The sequence below is a fragment of the Salvelinus sp. IW2-2015 genome, unplaced genomic scaffold (genome assembly GCF_002910315.2).
Source record: "Salvelinus sp. IW2-2015 unplaced genomic scaffold, ASM291031v2 Un_scaffold3424, whole genome shotgun sequence".
Lineage (NCBI taxonomy): Eukaryota > Metazoa > Chordata > Actinopteri > Salmoniformes > Salmonidae > Salvelinus > Salvelinus sp. IW2-2015.
The window spans coordinates 44,953-63,585 of record NW_019944704.1 but is presented as its reverse complement, the minus strand read 5'-3'; the positions used below and the strand labels follow the sequence as shown (position 1 = coordinate 63,585).

Below are 18,633 nucleotides of genomic sequence, written 5' to 3'. Positions count from 1 at the left end.
GTATTGACTAATGTAATCTGATTAGTCAGCTAGCTAGGTACGCTTTGATAAATGTTGTTCATGGTGCCACCACTCCCCATGCCTATGCGCTGAACCAGATAGCCCCTGACGCTTGGGCGTAAGTGTATCGTAGGACGAAGAAAAGCCGTCCAGTAGTGGGGCTAAATCCACTTAGAGATCGTCCCATACAAGAGGACCACAGTAGTAAAACATAGTTAAGAACAAACACTCTCGGTGGGCAAAATGTACAGTTTGACCGGTAATTTTTTGCTGTCACCAGGAAAATCTCTCTCGCTCACACACACACACACACACACACACACACAACACGACACACATAGATAATAATATCCATACCTTGTTTCCTCAGACTAGGGGACGGGCGATCAGCCAGCAGTAGACAGAGCAGCTCTGAGAATGACCCCAAGAACTGTGATGCCCGGCCGTGGAGCAGCACTGATTCAGACAGTTCCAACCGTAACCTGAGGCCCACCATGACCAAGGCCAGCAGCTTCAGCAGCATCTCTGTCCTCATCAGAGGAGACAGCTCAGCCAGCAGCAAGAGCACCGGACGCCTCTCCAAAACAGGCAAGTAATAGGGGGAGGGTGGGGGTGGGGGGGGCACTGACTCATGCACACGTAATCAAAAGCACGTGCGACGTATCGTGTCCAGTCTGCTTTGTTCCACAGCACAGTGAAGCACCTGTTTTTAAGACATTGTGATGTCACTGACGTACAAGCTGAATTTCTCCTCTGAATTCTTTGTCAAATGAAGAAAAATGTGTTCTGTGTCCATGACTACTTGGTGGTAACTGATTTTCCCCAAGTGTGGTCAGTCACCCCTAGACAATGTGATACACTAGTTTCTGACTGACATGAGTTGAAATTGRTCCTTCACTGTGTGTCTGTGTGCACCATCCYTGTTTARTACAGGCATACTGGGGGAATGGAGACCCAGTTTTCTTTGTTTATCCTGTTTTGGTTCCTCCTCCGTTCCTTGTCTTTTCGATCATCTTTTTTGTTGTTGTTGCTCTGTTCTAGAGGCTTTTCTTTTTGGTTTCATGTGATTCCATTTCCACAGTGCACTGACAGACAGCTTTTTGCTTGAGTTTTTTCGAGTTTACGAAGTTGGGGCTCACTTTGTGCAGCACAAACATCTGCTCTGCTCCTACTGGGAGGCCATTTTGTGTTCCTGTTAGCTCTGTCCTGTGGTTCATCTCTTCTGTATGCAGTGCATTTCATCTTTTTGGTTCTTTGGCATCATTTAGCTTCTTTGGCATCATTTAGCTTCTTTGGTTTTAGCATTTTTGGTTTTAGCTTTTTATCTAATTTTGTTATAGTATCCCCAATTTCTTTAAGTGCTGGTTGTTTAGTTTGTGTAGAAAACATGAAGAATGATGGCCATCACAATTGTGAATTCATTGGCTTTTACTGTTGGCAAGACGGAAGACGTGTTTCCCACCTCTCCAGTAATACGTCCAGAGAGACCAAACTTGAGCCCAGTGTTTTCCTCTTTTGTCTGTCCAGATTTCAAAGCTCCTGGTGGCTTTGCTTTTGACATCAAATATCGGAGGTTTGCGTACGTGCCAGAAGACGAACTTTGACGTTCTAAACCAGGAAAATGTGTCTGTGGTTGCATTACTGACAAACTAATAACATGTTTGTGGTTATACTCTTTAAGATGTGGACCACTTAAAATTACACTTGATTTGGGCTCACGCAAGATGCCCACAGAGGRACAAATATCACCTATAGCCAATGAATTCACTCACCGTGTGTCCCACTTTTGAATGGACCAATGGCTATTCTGCTTCTACCCCTGTTACCGCAGAAGTGACCAATAGCTGTCCTCCTTGTACCCCTGTCCAGAGGCTGGCTGTGCATGTGTTACAAGCCACTGCCTCTATTTTTACTTTTTATTTCACCTTTTATTTAACTAGGCAAGTCAGTTAAGAACAAATTCTTATTTACAATGCCGGTTAAACTATAGGACGTCTTTCGTGGTCCTCTCTGTAGGACGTTTAGTGATCTTTTCATCCCTCCCTCCTCTAGGTTCTGAGTCTTCTAATAGTGTAGGGTCTTCTACGAGTTCCATCTCTCGCCCCCAAGTCCTCCACCTGCCTCTCCCTGTCCCAGCTGCTCTAACCCAGGCAGCCGGCCCTGTCGGGGGCCCCAGCACGGTGCAACCTACACCTTCCTCCTCTGCGTCCTCCGCTGCCACGGCCCCCAGCAGTAGTAGAACTTCTGTACACTGTGATYGGGGCAGCAGGAATGGCCCGGCGCCTGCATCCGGCCCAGYGCCAACCCAGGCMACTGCTAATGCTACTAGTTACTATTTCCTTCCCCCGGAAGCCACAGGGATACCGCCTGGCAGTATACTGGTCAACCCACACACAGGTTGGTATCTTCTGATCAGGGTTGGTCCTCATCCCTCASTTCATATAGGCTGGATTGGCCTGTCTSTGTGTGCTGTCTTTAAATAGGCTGGATTGGCCTGTCTCTGTGTRCTGTCTTTAAATAGGCTGGATTGGCCTGTCTCTGTCTGCTGTCTTTATTTTGGGTTTGATGTGATGGTTGGTTTTGATCATAGTTCTTGTAAAACAAACTTCTTATTCAGTCTATTAGTCTGTCTGCTCTTCTCTTAGACTGTTGCTGAAACTTCCACAAACTACATATGTTGCGGTCAAATATGTATCAAAGCCTTCCAGATTGAATGAATGGACTAAGGGAGTTGGTAAACTGTGTATATATTCGTGGTTTAGTCATTATTCAGGATACATGTTACTATAGCATAACTCCTATTGACTAAATTATACTCAAATGTCCTATAGCCTCTACTGCAGGGCTGTCCAACCCCCTTCCTGGAGATTACTGTCCTGTAGGTTTTAGTCAACCCTCTTCCTGGAGATCTACTGTCCTGTGGTTTTCAGTTGGACTGAAAACCCACAGGACGGTAGATCTCCAGGAAGAGGGTTGGACTGAAAACCCACAGGACAGTAGATCTCCAGGAAGAGGGTTGGACTGAAAACCCACAGGACGGTAGATCTCAGGAAGATGGTTGGACTGAAAACCCACAGGACAGTAGATCTCCAGGAAGAGGGTTGGACTGAAAACCCACAGGACGGTAGATCTCCAGGAAGAGGTTGGGCTGAAAACCACAGGACAGTAGATCTCCAGGAAGAGGGGTTGGACTGAAACCCACAGGACAGTAGATCTCCAGGAAGAGGGTTGGACTGAAAACCCACAGGACAGTAGATCTCAGGAAGAGGGTGGGCTGAAAAACCCACAGGACGCGTAGAGATCTCCAGGAAGAGGGTTGGACTGAAAACCCACAGGACAGTAGATCTCCAGGAAGAGGGTGGACTGAAAACCCACAGGACGGTAGATCTCAGGAAGAGGGTTGGACTGAAAACCCACAGGACAGTAGATCTCCAGGAAGAGGGTTGGCTGAAAACCCACAGGACAGTAGATCTCCAGGAAGAGGGTTGGACTGAAAACCCACAGGACAGTAGATCTCCAGGAAGAGGGTTGGACTGAAAACCCACAGGACAGTAGATATCAGGAAGAGGGTGGGCAGCCCTGGTCTACAGTCTAAGTTGTTGTTCCCCACCTGCAGGCCAACCCTTTGTAAACCCTGACGGCAGTGCTGTGATCTAAACCCTCGATGACCTCACAGAAGGTGGAGGAGCCAGCAGCCCTTGGCCCCTCCCCAACCGCCCCCTGCCCCGCACCAGCCAGCCAATCACGTCCTCTCCCAGGTCAGTCAATGAGTCGACAGCCCATGTATCCCTTCTTTCTCCAGAAAGCCCATTCACTCCCTGCATGCAGTCATTTCTTTACTCTACCTGTTCTCAATTAATATAGTAGATTAGATCCATCATTCTTTAATTGATGCCTCCTAATTTCCCAGAGAACATTCATCATCTACAGCTAGGGCTGAGTGAATTATCTAGATATCAATCAGGTTCAATTCATTGTGCTATTAATCAGCCAGCTCTAGTTCCTCCTATTCAATCACCTCTGACTTCTTAACCTAATGGAGGTCTCTCTCCTCTCTTTCCCTCTGTTCTGTCCTTTTCTCCTCCTTCAGCCGGTTCGGCATCTCCAGCCCTCTGCTCCACAGCCGATCCAGTACTCAACCATCTCTTACCCTCCTCCTCAGTTCCTGCCACTCTCCTCTAACCAACAATACACTTTGGTACCTATCAATCCTCTCTCTCCTCTCCTCCCCTCTATCTCCCACCTGTGTTTCTGTCCAGTTGCCTCTTCAGCACCTTGTCATTTAATTAGGTGGTCTTTTATAAGACATGGACATACGTTACGTGTGTTAATTCCAGAAGTTTATATTTTTATACAGAATCTTTGATGTAATGTATGATGGAAAGACATCTTTATCTGGGATGACTTTGTGATTGAAGAAGTGTTCAGCAGGATCCTGGATCATGTTCATTAGGCAGGCAAAGACATTTGAAACCAGCAGTTTGCCCAATGGGAACCCAGAATCTTGTTTCTTGTTGCAAAATGTCTTGCAACTGAGTGCTTGTTGAACATGACCCTGTTTGCCCTATGACCCAGTGAGGTTGAACATGACCCTGTTTGCCCTATGACCCAGTTAGTGGAACATGACCCTGTTTGCCCTATGACCCAGTTAGGTTGAACATGACCCTGTTTTCCCTATGACCCAGTTAGGTTAACATGACCCTGTTAGCCCTATGACCCAGTTAGGTTGAACATGACCCTGTTTGCCCTATGACCCAGTTAGGTGGAACATGACCCTGTTAGCCCATGACCCGGTTAGTAGAACATGACCCTGTTAGCCCTATGACCCAGTTAGGTGGAACATGACCCTGTTAGCCCTATGACCCGGTTAGGTAGAACATGACCCTGTAGCCCTATGACCCGGTTAGGTGGAACATGACCCTGTTAGCCCTATGACCCAGTTAGGTGGAACATGACCCTGTTAGCCCTATGACCCAGTTAGTTGAACATGACCCTGTTAGCCCTATGACCCAGTTAGGTTGAACATGACCCTGTTTGCCCTATGACCCAGTTAGGTGGAACATGACCCTGAGCCCTATGACCCGGTTAGGTAGAACATGACCCTGTTTGCCCTATGACCCAGTTTAGGTAGAACATGACCTTGTTTGCCCTATGACCCAGTTAGGTGGAACATGACCCTGTTAGGTTAGAACATGACCCTTTTGCCCTATGACCCGGTTAGGTAGAACATGACCCTGTTTGCCCTATGACCAGTTAGGTAGAACATGACCTTGTTTGCCCTATGACCCAGTTTAGGTGGAACATGACCGGTTAGGTTGAACATGACCTTGTTTGCCCTATGACCCAGTAAGGCCTATGACCCGTTAGGTTGAACATGACCCAGTTAGGTTGAACATGGCCCAGTTAGGTTGAACATGGCCCAGTTAGGTTGAACATGACCCTGTTTGCCCTATGACCCGGTTAGGTAGAACATGACCCTGTTTGCCCTATGACCCAGTTAGGTAGAACATGACCCTGTTTGCCTATGGCCAGTTAGGTGAACATGGCCAGTTAGGTTGAACATGGCCCAGTTAGGTTGAACATGGCCCATTAGGTTGAACATGGCCAGTTAGGTTGAACATGGCCCTGTTAGGTTGAACATGACCCTGTTTAGCCCTGTGGGACCGTTAGGTAGAACATGACCTGTTAGCCCTGTGACCGTTAGGTAGAACATGACCCTGTTAGCCCTGTGACCCGTTAGGTTAGAACATGACCCTGTTAGCCTGTGCCGTTAGGTGAACATGACCCTGTTAGCCCTGTGACCGTTAGGTTGAACATGACCTGTTAGCCTGTGACCGTTAGTGAACATGACCCTGTTAGCCCTGTGACCGTTAGGTTAGAACATGACCCTGTTAGCCTGTGACCGTTAGGTAGACATGACCCTGTTAGCCCTGTGACCCTGTTAGGTAGAACATGACCCTGTTAGCCCTGTGACTGTTAGGTTGAACATGACCCTGTTGCCCTGTGACCGTTAGGTAGAACATGACTCTGTTAGCTCCCGAGTGGCGCAGCGGTCTAAGGCACTGCATTTCAGTGCTAGAGGTGTCACTACAGACCCTGGTTCGATCCTTGGTTCGATCCCGGGCTGTATCACATCCGGCCGTGATCGGGAGTCCTATAGGGCGGCACACAATTGGCCCAGCGTCGCCAGGTTAGGGAGGGTTTGGCCGGGGTAGGCGTCATTGTAAAATAAGAATTTGTTCTTAACTGACTTGCTTAGTAAAATAAAGGTTAGATAAAACAGCCCTATACCTGTTAGGTGGACTAGATCAGGCTGCTTCTGTTAGGTAGACTAGATCAGGCTGCTTCTGTTAGGGAGACTAGATCAGGCTGCATTCTGTTAGGTGGACTAGATCAGGCTGCATTCTGTTAGGTAGACTAGATCAGGCTGCATTCTGTTAGGGAGACTAGATCAGGCTGCATTCTGTTAGGTGGACTAGATCAGGCTGCATTCTGTTAGGTAGACTAGATCAGGCGATTCTGTTAGGGAGACTAACAGGCTGCATTCTGTTAGGGAGACTAGATCAGGCTGCATTCTGTTAGTAGACTAGATCAGGCTGCATTCTGTTAGGTGACTAGATCAGCTGCATTCTGTTAGGACTAGATCAGGCTGCATTCTGTTAGGTGGACTAGATCAGGCTGCATTCTGTTAGGTAGGACATAGATCAGGCTGCATTCTGTTAGGTAGACTAGATCAGGCTGCATTCTGTTTAGGTAGACTAGATCAGGCTGCATTCTGTTAGGTGACTAGATCAGCTGCATTCTGTTAGGACATAGATCAGGCTGCATTCTGTTAGGGGACTAGATCAGGCTGCATTCTGTGTAGAACTAGATCAGTGCGCATTCTGTTAGACTAGATCAGGCTGCATTCTGTTAGGTAGACTAGATCAGGCTGCATTCTGTAGGTAGACTAGATCAGCTGCATTCCTTGTTAGACTAGATCAGGCTGCATTCTGTTAGGTGGACTAGATCAGGCTGCATTCTGTTAGGTAGACTAGATCAGGCTGCATTCTGTTAGTGGAACTAGATCAGGCTGCATTCTGTTAGGTAGACTAGATCAGGCTGCATTCTGTTAGACTAGATCAGGCTGCATTCTGTTAGGACTAGATCAGGCTGCATCTGTTAGGTAGACTAGATCAGGCTGCATTCTGTTAGGTAGACTAGATCAGGCTGCATTCTGTTAGGTGACTAGATCAGGCTGCATTCTGTTAGGTAGACTAGATCAGGCTGCTTCTGTTAGGTGGACTAGATCAGGCTGCATTCTGTTAGGGACTAGATCAGGCTGCATTCTGTTAGGTAGACTAGTCAGGCTGCATTCTGTTAGGTAGACTAGATCAGGCTGCATTCTGTTAGGTAGACTAGATCAGGCTGCATTCTGTTAGGTAGACTAGATCAGGCTGCATTCTGTTAGGTAGACTAGATCAGGCTGCATTCTGTTAGGTGGACTAGATCAGGCTGCTTCTGTTAGGTGGACTAGATCAGGCTGCATTCTGTTAGGTGGACTAGATCAGGCTGCATTCTGTTAGGGAGACTAGATCAGGCTGCATTCTGTTAGGTAGACTAGATCAGGCTGCACTTGTAGGTGCTAGATCAGCTGCATTCTGTTAGGGAGACTAGATCAGGCTGCATTCTGTTAGGTAGACTAGATCAGGCTGCATTCTGTTAGGTAACTAGATCAGGCTGCATTCTGTTAGGTAGACTAGATCAGGCTGCATTCTGTTAGACTAGATCAGGCTGCATTCTGTTAGGTAGACTAGATCAGGCTGCATTCTGTTAGGTAGACTAGATCAGGCTGCATTCTGTTGTAGACTAGATCAGGCTGCATTCTGTTAGGTGGACTAGATCAGGCTGCATTCTGTTAGGTAGGACTAGAATCAGGCTGCATTTTGTTAGACTAGATCAGGCTGCATTCTGTTTAGACTAGATCAGGCTGCATTCTGTTAGGTAGACTAGATCAGGCTGCATTCTGTTAGGTGACAGATCAGCTGCTGTAGTAGATAGATCAGGCTGCATTCTGTTAGGTAGACTAGATCAGGCTGCATTCTGTTAGGTAGACTAGATCAGGCTGCCATTCTGTTAGGTAGACTAGATCAGGCTGCATTCTGTGTAGACTAGATCAGGCTGCATTCTGTTAGACTAGATCAGGCTGCATCTGTTAGTAGACTAGATCAGGCTGATTCTGTTAGGTGACTAGATCAGGCTGCATTCTGTTAGGTAGACTAGATCAGGCTGCATTCTGTTAGGTAGACTAGATCAGGCTGCATTCTGTTAGGGTAGGACTAATCAGGCTGCATTCTGTTAGGTAGACTAGATCAGGCTGCATTCTGTTAGGATGACTAGATCAGGCTGCATTCTGTTAGGTAGACTAGATCAGGCTGCATTCTGTTAGGTAGACTAGATCAGGCTGCATTCTGTTAGGTAGACTAGATCAGGCTGCATTCTGTTAGGTAGACTAGATCAGGCTGCATTCTGTTAGGTGGACTAGATCAGGCTGCATTCTGGTAGGTAGACTAGATCAGGCTGCATTCTGTTAGGTGGACTAGATCAGGCTGCATTCTTTTAGGTAGACTAGATCAGGCTGCATTTTGTAGGTAGACAGATCAGGCTGCATTCTGTTAGGGTAGACCTAGATCAGGCTGCATTCTGTTAGGTAGACTAGATCAGGCTGCATTCTGTTAGGGGACTAGATCAGGCTGCATTCTGTTAGGGACTAGATCAGGCTGCATTCTGTTAGGGAACTAGATCAGTGCATTCTGTTAGGGAGACTAGATCAGGCTGCATTCTGTTAGGGAGACTAGATCAGGCTGCATTCTGTTAGGGGACTAGATCAGGCTGCATTCTGTTAGAGACTAGATCAGGCTGCATTCTGTTAGGGAGACTAGATCAGGCTGCATTCTGTTAGGGAGACGATCAGGCTGCATTCTGTTAGGGAGACTAGATCAGGCTGCATTCTGTTAGGGGACTAGATCAGGCTGATTCTGTTTAGGGAGACTAGATCAGCTGCATTCTTTAGGGAGACTAGATCAGGCTGCATTCTGTTAGGGAGACTAGATCAGGCTGCATTCTGTTAGGTGGACTAGATCATGCGTTGCATTCTGTTTAGGGAGACTAGATCAGGCTGCATTCTGTTAGGTAGACTAGATCAGGCTGCATTCTGTTAGGTGGACTAGATCAGGCTGCATTCTGTTAGGGAGACTAGATCAGGTGCATTCTGTTAGAGACTAGATCAGGCTGCATTCGTAGGTAGACTAGATCAGGCTGCATTCTGTTAGGTAGACTAGATCAGGTGCATTCTGTTAGGTAGACTAGATCAGGCTGCATTCTGTTGTCCTCCTTTCCTGACCTGCTTTCACCCAACACATCCCTCTATGACTGATTTTAAAGCACTGAAACGTTTTTTAATCATAAATTCAATACCAGATGTTGAATAATCCATGACAGATACGCTAAACTTCCAATTTACTGCCACTGAACAGCTTGTCATAGATGACCTAGACTGAGTAGCCTACTCTGCTGCTATAAATACCCAGTTTGGGTTCCCTGGGTGGTGTTCGGCATCAAACGGTAGAAAACTGACTGAAACAGGGAGAGACTACTAGAACTTGTCTCCAATAAGACACATTCATTTTCTGTTTCAAAATGTTTTGCTACGGTGTGTCCTAATAAATATGACCCTAATAATTTCTCGGCCCTGGTCTTGATTGCACCATTGCCTCTGGCCCTGTCTGTTGATTGATTGGATTTGACCATTTTAAAGGACATTAGACAGTACATACATTTGAAACATATGTTTTCAGCATTATTCTCTCCCCACAGCAAGAAGGGCTGGCTGCCCAGTTCAGCCACATGAGTGTGGTGCGCCAGGCGTCCAGCGACGGCACTAACGGCGGCCCCCACCCTGCCATGTACCCTTCGGGCCCTGTGGTGCTCCAGGSCCCCCTGCAGCACCAGCAGACTGGCTACATGGTGGCCCCTCCAGGGCCCCCTGTGGTGGGACAAACCCAGGCCTACCCCGGCCCTGCACACCCTATGAGCCAGCCGGTCATGCAGCAACAGGGCTACATGCCACAGCAGGTACAACAGGTACAGTACAGTCACATGGTCAGTCAACACACCATCTCATGGCATCGTCTACTTCAACTACCTACTTGTTGGTCTCAGTCTCCTTCAGTAATATCCATGATATTATCCACCAGATTATCCAGATATGATCACAATCTAGATTGAMCTCAGATCCTCTTTGAGAAAAGTGCTCAGAATCCAAGGTGACCARAGAAACTCTGTCTGCTTGTTGTCCTTCCTCTCCTGTAGATGCACACATGTTACTGTGCTCCAGCCCAGGACCCCCACTCCCACTCCAACCAGCACTATCGCCCTGTCAGCCCCGTGCACTACACCAGCCCCCAGAACCAGCCTCTACCCCAGCAGCCAGGTAAACACACACACTGATATCTCTCTGTGTTTGTCTTGTTTAACTGAGCTGTCTCCCAGTGAGCTGCAGTCTGCTTGCTGAGTGTGTATTCTGTTTCTCTGCACCCTGGGGGGGGACACCATTGTTATCTACAGCCTCCTGCCTCCTCAACACAGCTCTGTTTTACTGGTTGTTAGCTACAGCCTCCTCAACACAGCTCTGTTTTACTGGTTGTTAGCTACAGCCTCCTGCCTCAACACAGCTCTGTTTTACTGGTTGTTAGCTACAGCCTCCTGCCTCCTCACCACAGCTCCGTTTTACTGGTTGTTATCTACAGCCTCCTGCCTCAACACAGCTCCGTTTTACTGGTTGTTAGCTACAGCCTCCTGCCTCCTCAACACAGCTGTTTTACTGGTTGTCTCCTGCTGAACGCAGCACTGTGGCCATTTACTGGCTTTAATGTGGAGGAATGCTACTCTATCGTCTGTCGGGGGAATTAGGAGGCATCTCTTGGGGCTGAGCAGAGGAACAAATTAGGCTAAATACTGTTAGTCTACTAGTGCATAAACAGTGGAATATCCAGCCACAGTGAAAATAATGACTGTTTCCAAACCACTTGCATAAGGAAGTTGCTCTGCAATGAAATAATTTGCTGAAGGCTTCAGTATAAAATGATGCTTGTGGGAATTGAACATACAACCTCACCACACTCTTAACTCACCACACTAGACCACAGAGGTGTTGTGATGGAAACTGGAGAAGTCTTAAGACTAGGACACGAAGACGGTGTTGGTGATGAAGACCAGGAGTCTGACTGGAACACAGAGGTGTTGTGATGAAGAACCAGAGTCTGGACTGGAACACAGAGGTGTTGTGGATGAAACCAGGAGTCTGGACTGGAACACAGAGGGTTGGTGATGAAGACCAGGAGTCTGGACTGGAACACAGAGGTGTTGTGATGAAGACCAGGAGTCTGGACTGGAACACAGAGGTGTTGGTGATGAAGACCAGGAGTCTGGACTGGAACACAGAGGTGTTGGTGATGAAGACAGGAGTCTGGACTGGAACACAGAGGTGTTGGTGATGAAGACCAGGAGTCTCGGACTGAACACAGAGGTGTTGGTGATGAAGACCAGGAGTCTGGACTGGAACACAGAGGTGTTGGTGATGAAGACCAGGAGTCTGGACTGGAACACAGAGGTGTTGTGGTGAAGAACCAGGAGTCTGGACTGGAACACAGAGGTGTTGGTGATGAAGACCAGGAGTCTGGACTGGAACACAGAGGTGTTGGTGATGAAGACCAGGAGTCTGGACTGGAACACAGAGGTTTGGTGATGAAGACCAGGAGTCTGGACTGGAACACAGAGGTGTTGGTGATGAAGACCAGGAGTCTGGACTGGAACACAGAGGGTTGGTGATGAAGACCAGGAGTCTGGACTGGAACACAGAGGTGTTGGATGAGACCAGGAGTCTTGACTGTCACAGAGTGTTGGTGATTAAGACCAGGAGCTGACATGGAACACAGAGGTGTTGGTGATGAAGACCAGGAGTCTGGACTGAACACAGAGGTGTTGGTGATGAAGACCAGGAGTCGACTGGAAACACAAGACGTGTTGGTGATGAAGACCAATCATGGAGTCTGGTGACTGGAACACAGACTTTGGACTGTGAAGACCTAGGACATACACTGTGTCAATTGTGTGTTGTACAGATTTATGAAGACCAGGAGTCTGGACTAGCAACACAGTAGTGTTGTGATGAAGACCAGGAGTCTGACTGGAACACAGAGGTTGTGATGACTATAACCAGAGTTCGGACTAGGAACCACAGAGGTGTTATAGCTGTATGAGAGACCAGGAGTCTGACTGGAACACAGAGGGTTGTGATGAAGACCTGAGATCTGGACTGGAACACAGAAGGTGTGTGATGAAGACCAGGAGTCTGGACTGGAACACAGAGGTGTTGTATGAAACCAGGATCTGGACTGGACACAGAGGTGTGGTGATGAAGACCAGGAGTCTGACTGGAAACACAGTAGCGTTGGTGAAGACACTGGAAAGCGGATGGCAGAATGCCGGGCCGGACGCTTCTGAGAGTTCTATGATTCTCACAGAACGTCTTCTGTCCAGCCCCTCACTCTCTCAGTCTCTCACTCCTCCCAGCGTCTCTATTTTCCGCCCTCCACTCCTCTTCAGTCTCCATCCTCTCCTCCAGCGGTCTCTTTCCGCCCCTCACTTCTCTTCAGTCTCTCACTCCTCTCCTCCAGCGGTCTCTATTTCCGCCCCTAACACTTCCCACCTCTATTCTCCGCCCCTCACACTTCTCCAGCGGCCTCTATTCTCCGCCCCTCACACTTTCTAGTTTTTCCCCCTCAACACTTCTCTCAGTCTCTCACTCCTCTCCTTCCACGTCTCTATTCCGCCCCTCACTTCTCTTCAGTCTCTCACCCCTTCCTCCAGCGTCTCTATTCTCCGCCTCAACACTTCTCCAGCCTCTATTCTCCGCCCCTCAACCTCTCTCCAGCGCGTCTCTATTTCAGCCCCTCACACTTCTCTTCAGTCTCTCACTCCTCTCCTCCAGCGTCTCTATTCTCCGCCCCTCACCTTCTCCAGCCCTCTATTCTCCCCCCTCAACACTCTCCAGCCCTCTATTCTCACGCCTCTCAACACTTCTCTCAGTCTCTCACTCCTCTCCTCCAGCGGTCTCTATTTTCCGCCCCTCACTCTCTTCAGTCTCTCACTCCTCTCCTCCAGCGTCTCTATTTCCGCCCCTCAACACTTTCAGCCCTCTATTCTTCCGCCCCTCCAACTATCTTTCACGGCCTCATCTCCGCCACTCAACACTCTCTCCAGCGTCTCTATTTTCCGCCCCTAACACTTCTCCAGCGTCTCTATTTCCGCCCCTCAACACTTCTCAGTGGCCATGATGATGACTACCTTTCCTTCAGGTCGTCATCTGTTATTACAACGTGTCTTTTTGAACCGTTCAGTCCTGCAGATTACCAACACAAAGGCACACTGACAATTAGGCATAAACACCTTAGCAACTTCCTATTCACCTGACTTGCTACCAAGCAATCTACTCCCATTCTCGTTGGTCAGTTGAATATGTTGGTATATAATGGAGAGTCATCATATTCATGCTTGGGTTTGTGAGCAGAGGTCAGAGAGACCTGTTACAGACGGTCAAAATAGTGTCCTCTCTTTTCACAATTGCAAACATTCATTGTCATCATTCTCGTGCTTTCCACTTTTCCTCATTGGGCTAAAGAATGTTCTCTCACCTTTTTACAAAAGCACGACGACGATAATGCTGTCCCGGATTCTCTGTGAGATGAGTCTTAGAAGCTCCAGTCGTAACCCTTTACATTAGCTGTCCTACTATGCAACAAGCGCTACTATCTATCCAGCCACCATTTTTACTTTTGCTAGAGAAACCACCCTTTACTTTGCTAGAAGACCACCCGTTTTACTTTGCCTAGAGACCACCCTTTTTCTATGTTGCGCATAATGCGTCGTCTTTTTTGTAATTTGGCTATCTATATCTTGTTTTCGCTGTGTTTTTTCCCCCACTACTCCTTTCCTTCCTTGGAATCAATATGTATGATTTTCTCCCACCATTTATTTGTCTTCTACAATTAATGGACATTAAACTGTGGGTTCGAGGCCCCTGAATGCTATTGCTAACAGCCGTGTATCAGAAGATATACCACGGTATGACAACAACATGTATTTTAACCTCTACAATTACTTGGTAACCTATTATAATAACAGCAATAAGCACCCTGTGCTGTAGTATCATGGCCAGCTTACCACGTAACGCTATGCCAGCACTCGCACTTGCGTCTCTAAAAACACCCTTACTTGGTAATTGCCAACATACCACCTCTCCCTCTGCCTACGCTTAATTCAATAATACAAGTATAAGTAGATCACTCCCAAACAACAGAGTCATAAAATTGTTCTCATCACTCGTCATTCATCCATATCGTTTGAATAGAATAATTCACCATTTTGTATATAAAAACAATGAATCACAATGTTCTACATCTTCACTAATACTTCCAATCTAAGAAGGTAAATTGTTAAACTCCTAAATGTTACTGAAGCGTTACCAGTCTGTTGATGCCAGTTCAGCCCCAGCGCCCTCCAGCATCACCAGGAAACCTAAGACACCACATAACATCATAATGGCTTATGGAAATCCATATCCCTCATGTCATTGTCAGTATACCCTTCAACTTGTTGCCTTATCACGTATTTTATATTATACTGTTGGTTTATTTTTCATTAAAGATATCCAAACTTGATTGATCCTTCCTCTTTCACTTGACGTTTGGCTTCTATGTGAAACATTCTCTCTAGTGAACATCTTTTCCTTGACTGAAAATCTTATAATTACTCATCGCGAACCCTTAAATGTTAAATATTTCGAACATGAATTAAAAGAGATGAAAGGGATCTGACATCAGATTCCTTATCAAATGTAAATGAAAGAAACAAATAACTAGTCCTGCCTTAATCCTTTCCATATGGCTTGTGCAGCGCAGGTAATCAATGCCCCAGGGTCCAAACATCCTCCACAATCCAACAGGCATATCAACACCAATGAGATCCAGACCATCCAACAAGTCCCAATGCCATGCAGCATCAGTTTACTACAGATGTCATGCCACCAAACTCAACACCAGCATCCAGTGAGTAGGCTACTAGCTTTGCTATTATTTACACCAGAAATCGGACTGTGTATTAAATAAAGTTTGAGCTTAATCTGTACGTTCAATATTCCCAAAGTAGTTCAAGTTATGAAACGCCCAGAGAAAAACAAAATCATTCATTCTCGCTATTAGCCTCGGTTAAAAGTAGCACTATATAGATAGTTATTTGACCACTAATTTTAACACTGACAGTACTGATCGGCGATAGGAAACCAGTACAAACAGGAGGAGGCACTTTCATGCTCAGTTGATTTATCTTTATACGACAGTCTGGATTCACCTCTATCCAGCCACAGAGTTGAGTTTCTCTTAGTAGTCAGTCTGGAGTCACTTTCACCAGGGAGTTTCTTATAGCATCTAGTCCCCCAGCTCAGATTCTTTAGTATCCAGTTGGATCACTTCACCAGGATTTCTGTTAGTAGCAGTTCTGAGTCACTTTCAGCTCAGTGGATTTTCTGGTAGAGGCATTCGGATCACTTTCACTCATGGATTTTCTTTACATATGCAGTCTAATCACTGCTAGCTCATGCATTACTGCGTAGAGCAATCTAGGGCACTCACTTTCAGTCTCCAGTATGATTTCTGTTAGATAGGCACTGAGGCACTTCACTCATGGAGTTTCTTTAGTAGGCATCTGGAGGTCACTTCAGCGTCAGTGGAGTTTCTTTAGTAGGGCTCTGGAGGTCACTTTCAGCCAGTGAGATTGTCTTAGTAGTGGCAGTCGGATGGTCAACTGTCAGCTCAGTGGAGTTTCTTGTATGGATGAGATGCAGTTCCTCTTTGTTGAGGTCCTGTCAGCTCAGTGGAGTTTCTGTATAGGCAGTCTGGATCACTTGTCAACTCAGTGGAATTCTATTAAATAGGCATACGGACACTTTCAGTCAGTGGTTTCTTTTAGTTAGGGCACTCTGATCACTTCACCAGATTCTTTAGATAGGTCCAGTCTGGAGGTCCACTTTCAGCTCATGTGGAGTTTTTTTATATGCAGTCTAGCACTGTCAGCCTCAGCTGATTTTCTTATTACGGTCATCTGAGGTCACTGTCACCCATGAGTTTCTGTTAGGTAGCATCTGGTATCACTTTGCACTCAAGTGAGTTCTGTTAGGTAAGGCATCTGGAAGTTCCACTGTAACATCTCACTAGGAGTTTCTGTTAGTAGGGCAGTCTGGAGGTCACTTTCAGCTCAGTGGAGTTTCTGTTAGTAGGGCAGTCTGGAGGACACTTTCAGCTCAGTGGAGTTTCTGTTAGTAGGGCAGTCTGGAGGTCACTGTCAGCTCAAGACTATTTCTGAAAAATGGTGTTAGGGCTCTTTAAGGGAGACTTTTGAGAGCAACTATAAAGTGGCTGGCTGCTGGTGCTATCAATGCCTTTTAATTGATGCCTCATAGAGCTCCATAAATATATTGACTAAGCAAGTGTCTCCACAGTCCATCGATGGGTTTCTTACCTCCTCCTGGAGCAGAGCAGATGCAGTTTCKCCGGGCTTCGTCTCCGTGTGGGACCCAGCAGCTACCAGGACAGCAGTGCACAGGTAACATTACCCCTCCTCTCAGCAACACCAAGGTCGTGGGTTCAATTCCCCCCGGGATCACACACATACTAAACTAGATACCGTTCGCTTTGAAAGACCCTTAAGTATGAGATTTGATACCATTTTTAAAATGGTTTTCCTGCCTTGTGTGTCCATCCGAGGATGGAAAACGTTCCTTTGACAATGAAGCTGTGATTTTGACGTTGTTGTAACTGTGTGTCTGTTTGTTTGTAGGTGTGCACCCCGGTCCTCACAGTGGTGGTATGGTGATGATGCAGCTGACCCTGCCCCCTAACCACCAGCCCAGAGCCCACTCCCCTTCACAGTGGAAACACAACAGATTCTACAGTCTGGATCACACACGCAGCCAGAGGTCCTCAGAACAACTAAACAACACACAGGTAACTACTCAGAACCACCAGACGACTCACGGGTAACTACTCAGAACAACTAGACGACTCACAGGTAACTACTCAGAACAACTAGACGCCTCACGGGTAACTACTCAGAACCACTAGACGACTCACGGGTAACTACTCAGAACGGAACGACTAGACGACTCACGGGTAACTACTCGAACGACTAGACGACTCACGGGTAAACTACTCGGAACGACTAGACGACGACTCACGGGTAACTACTCGGAACGACTAGACGACTCACGGGTAACTACTCGGAACGACTAGACGACTCACGGGTAACTACTCGGAACGACTAGACGACTCACGGGTAACTACTCGGAACGACTAGACGACTCACGGGTAACCTATCGGAACGACTAGACCGATCTCACGGGTAACTACTCGGAACGACTAGACGACTCACGGGTAACTATCGGAACGACTAGACGACTCACGGGTAACTACTTCGAACGACTAGAACGACTCACGGGTAACTACTCGGAACGACTAGACGACTCACGGGTAACTACTCGGAACGACTAGACGACTCACGGGTAACTACTCGGAACGACTAAGACGACTCACGGGTAACTACTCGGAACGACTAGACGACTCACGGTACTACTCGGAACGACTAGACGACTCACGGGTAACTACTCGGAACGACTAGACGACTCACGGGTAACTACCGGAACGACTAGACGACTCACGGGTAACTACTCGGAACGACTAGACGACTCACGGGTAACTACTCGGAACGACTAGACGACTCACGGGTACTACTCGGACGACAGACGACTCACGGGTAACTACTCGAACGACAGACGTCACGGTAACTACTCGAACGACTAGACGACTCACGGGTAACTACTCGGAACGACTAGACGACTCACGGGTAACTATCAGAACGACTAGACGACTCACGGGTAATACTCGGAACACTAGACGACTCACGGTAACTACTCGGACACACTAGACGACTCACGGGTAACTACTCGAACACTAGACGACTCACGGGTAACTACTCGGAACACTAGACGACTCACGGGTAACTACTACTCGGAAACGAACTAGACGACTCACGGGTAACTACTCGGAACACTAGACGACTCACGGTAACTACTCGGAACGACTAGACGACTCACGGGTAACTACTCGGAACGACTAGACGACTCACGGGTAACTACTCGCAAGACTAGGACATCACGGGTAACTACTCGGAACGACTAGACGACTCACGGGTAACTACTCAGAACCTAGACGACTCACGGGTAACACTCGGAACGACAGACGACTCACGGGTAACTACTCGAACACTCAGACGACTCACGGGTAACTACTCGGAACCGACAGACGACTCACGGGTAACTACTCGGAACACTAGACGACTCACGGGTAACTACTCGGAACGACTAGACGACTCACGGGTAACTACTCGGAACCGACAGACGACTCACGGGTAACTACTCGAACGACAGACGACTCACGGGTAACTACTCAGAACCACTAGACGACTCACGGGTAACTACTGAGC

General features: G+C 47.3%; 1 pseudogene; it reads left to right on the top strand.

Moving 5' to 3' along the window:
* The first annotated feature begins 359 nt into the window (after window positions 1-359).
* The window catches only part of LOC112075824 (R3H domain-containing protein 1-like), a 42,594-nt pseudogene continuing 24,320 nt past the window's right edge, over window positions 360-18,633 (top strand).